Here is a 4,342-nt window from a genome sequence, read left to right as displayed (position 1 = left end):
ATGTGTCCATGTTACGTCGATATAGATCAGATCCTTCGCATGTGATTTCACCGATTGAGGTTGAGATTCAACCGGACATGACTTACGGCGAAGAGTTGGTTAATATTTTGGCTCCAGAAATAAAATAATTAGGGAACAAGAGTATTGCAGTTGTCAAAGCATTATGGCATAGACATGGAGTCGAAGAAGCCAAATGGCAACCCGAGGAGACCATGAGAGACCAATACCCGAATCTATTCACTGGTAAGATTTTCGGGGGAAGAAAATCCCTAAGGTAGAGAATTGTAACGGCCCGATTTTGGGCCCATTCAGAATAGTGGTTTCGGGACCACTAATCCGAGGTTAGAGAAAATTATTTTAATATTTTTTTATGTGTTGTGACATGATTATATGAGAATATGAAAATTTTGGCGAATTAATTTTAGCGATTTCATGCTTCATTGCGAAAAAAGACTAAACCGCATAAAGTGCAAAAGTCCTATTTTGATAGCTAAGGGTGTCAAATAGCTAGGAAATCAAAATTGGGGGCCTTTAAAGGGCAAATAGACCAGGATGATGCTTGGCTGGCAATGAGACAAGGAAATTAATCTAGTCAAAGGGTTATGTGAATTGATGACTTAATGTTGTCTAGAAATAAAATAAAAGAAAAATGTAGTCATCTCTTTTTACCTTTCCTTCTTCCAACAAAAATTTTAGCAAGAATAGGGGTTTCAAAAATTGAAAATTTCAGTCACTTAATATCTCTACAAGTAAGTAATTTTGATGGTTTTCTTGATGATTTTTGTACTTTTGGAACCCTTGTAGCATGAGCTTTCAAATAAGGGAACTATTTTGCAAAATGGTTGAAAGTCTAGGGTTTTAGCACGAGAGTTTTTATGTTGTTTTCTAAAATTTTATGGAAGAAAATGAATCATAGTTGTGAAATAAACAATTTTTGTGAAGTAGTTCTTATGGAAACCCTAACTAGGGACCATTTTGCATAAGTTGTGAAATAGATGTTACATGTGTGTAATAACGAGAACTGTGCGCTGCTTCTAGTATAAAAAGTATTTGTCTAGGCTTAGTTAGTGAGAAAATATGATGAAAATCGATTTTTGGACCTAGGGGTAAAATAGTCATTTTGAAAAAGTATAGGGGCAAAATGGTCATTTGGCCCAATTTTTAAAAATTGTTGAGTACCTAGATTAATAAAATGATTAAATGTGTGAATTTTCATCATTATAGATCAAGAATTACAAAATCTGGGCCTAGAATAGGGAAAAGCAAAGCAAGTGGACTAAGCCAAACTAATCGTCCACATTTTGTAATTCGAGGTAAGTTGTATGTAAATAATACAACTACATAGTTATTATATGTGCTTGAATTGATATATCATAAATTTCTTGTTTGTGGAAATGATTATGTATGATGAATATTGAGATAGTAGAACTCCAGTTTGAACCTTAAGAAATAAATCGGATATTCATTCCATGACATTCGGGTTATTCGTGTGCTAGTGTAAGATATGTCTGGAACATGCATCGGCCACATTATGAGACCCAGTGTAAGACCATGTCTAGGACATGGCATCGACATTGAGACGAGAGCTAGTGTAAGACATGTCTGGGACATGCATCAGCCTCGAGATGTAAGCCAGTGTAAGACATGTATGGGACATGCATCGGCTACTAGATGTGTTAGTGTAAGACCATGTCTGGGACATGGCATCGGCACGAATATGTGAGAGCTAGTGTAAGACCATGTTTGGGACATGGCGTCGGCCTCGATTTCGATAGTTAGTGTAAGACCATGTCTGGGACATGGCATCGACTTGATCGATGAGCCAGTGTAAGGTTGTGTGTCCCCTGCACGTAAAATTTGCAAGTCAGTATGCATGGTAGTAAACACACGGGCAGAGACACGGCTGTGTGTCTCAATCGTGTGGAGGACACGGCCTTTGGCCACGGGCATGTGCCTTGGCCGTGTGCCCCTTATTGGATGCTAACGTCAGAAACAAAATGTCAAGGTTTTTAGACACGGGCTAGGACACAGGCGTGTCCTAGCCGTGTGAGGGACAAAGGTCATTGACACGGGCGTGTGACAGGCTGTGTGAAAACCCCTGTAGGTTCGAATTTGGAATTTAATTCGCACGGGCTCGGAGCACGGGCGTGTCCCCTTGTGCTTAGGCCAGGTGAACCAACACGAGCCATCAGACGGCCATGTGATAGTGAACCACATGGACGTGTTGCCCTTCCACACAGGCATGTGCCCTGTTTCTAAGGTCATTTTTATAAAGTCAGTTTAAGGAACTGAATTGGTTCTGAATGGCTTCCAATGGATGTTTGAGGCCTCGTAGGCCCATATTGAGGAGTTAAACAAGTTCGAAAAAGTTTTAAATTTTAACGGACTCATATGATCTGACTTAGTACATGTGTATGTGAATTGTGAATAGTAATGCCTTGTACCCGATATCGGCGTCGAACTCAGGTAAGGGGTGTTACAGGAATAGTGGTTTTGGGACCACCAATTCGAGTAAAAAAATATTTTAATATTATTTGTGGTGTCAACAACATGTTAATTTATATGTGCAAAAATTTCGTGTGAAAATTTTATCGTTTGTGTGCTTGATTTAATTAAAAGGACTTAATCGCGTAAAATGTAAAAGTGGCTAACGAATTGTTAAAGTGCTACATTGATTTTTTTTATAATGTGGAGTCCTTAAGATGAAATTTCACCTTTGGAACCATGCATGGACGGTATTGGACTTGATATATGTAGTTTGGTTATTAAATTAAAAAGGTTAATTTTGTAAAAATGCAAATTAATAATGATATAATAAAAAAATTTAAAAAGCCATGCATTTTGTGTTCATCTTAGCCAAAAGTTGAAAGAAAAAGAAAATAAAAGAGAGTTCTTAGGTTCGGCCTTGTCCAAGTCCAATTAAGGTATGTATTTAGCTCAGTTTTTGATAATTTCTACGTTTTTGAGATCGTTGCTTCGTGTTTTAGCTAGCCCATGCTTGAATTTGTGAATTTGATGATGTATTCATGAATGGCCATTGTTGATAGCTTGATGAATTTTGTGTTTGATGATGAAAAATAAATATATGTTGTTAGATTGTTAAATTTAATTAAGTGATTTTTTAGTAAAAATGCCTATTTAGGATTAAATTGCAAATTTTGTAAATTTAAAGGTTAAAATGTGAAATAAATGAAAGAAATTGGCAACTAGGGACCTTAGTGAAATTCAACCAAGCATGGGTGTGGTCAAATTTTGAATATTTGGTGTTTTGTGAAATATGGACTAAATTGTGAAAAATATGAAATGACAGGGGAAAAAGTGTAATTTACCCATTTATCTATTTTTGGATTAATTTGAATGAATGTGAGATTAAATAAATCTAATTTGTGCTAATTTAGATCAAGAAAAGCGGAAATTTGAATTGGATCGGGGAAAATCTAAAGTTGTTGAATAGTCGTCCTGGTTATCCGTCTTTGTTCGAGGTAAGTTCATAAGTAAATAAATGTCGTTAAATTCGATTATATATATACTTTATTTGTGCTGAATTGAATTATTACTTGTATATATATGTTCAAGCCAAATTTGTATAAATATGGGAGAAGTATTTACGAGCCTGAATTGATTGAGTTTTGACGTTCGAAAGCCCTGTACGAACCTTAGGAATAGTTAGTATACATATGTCATGAAATAGGATTCTGAGATGCAATTTGGTGTAAGTCCACGTTTGGGATGTTGGCATCGATTTGTGATTTACGTGTAAGACCATATCTGGAACATCGACATTATATATGAGTTCGTGTAAAACCATGTTTGGGACAGTGGCATTGATAGGTGATTACATATAAGGTGACGTCTGGGACATTGGCATTGTACGAGCTTTTCCACTACCCGAGTTTCCTTATTAATTTCGAATGGTTCAACGGGCAGTATCGAGTTAAGATCGAAAGTGAAATCGAGCTAAAAGGTCAGGTATGTATTAAGTTAAATAATTGAGTAGTAAGGTAAGTATATACTTTATATGAATATATGAAATGTGCATTATGAAAGTGAGAGTTAAATATGCTTATGAATATATATGTATTCGGCCAAGTGGAAAAATAATGCTAAGGCATATGTATTGATATATGAGGTTGCAAGCTTGATAATTGTATATGTGGTTATTGTTAGTATGATTCAGTTTAATTAAATTGAATTATGAATGTCATTGAAATGAATTATTTTCTTATGACTTACTAAGCTATTTAAGCTTACTATGTGTGTTCGTTTGTTGTTTTATAGATTTTGGAGTTGGTTATGAACTCGAGGATCGTTAAGGAAATCCGTCACACTATCGATCGTTAAT

This window comes from Gossypium hirsutum, chromosome A09, assembly GCF_007990345.1.
Source record: "Gossypium hirsutum isolate 1008001.06 chromosome A09, Gossypium_hirsutum_v2.1, whole genome shotgun sequence".
Classification (NCBI taxonomy): Eukaryota; Viridiplantae; Streptophyta; class Magnoliopsida; order Malvales; family Malvaceae; genus Gossypium; species Gossypium hirsutum.
This window is presented reverse-complemented; position numbering follows the sequence as displayed.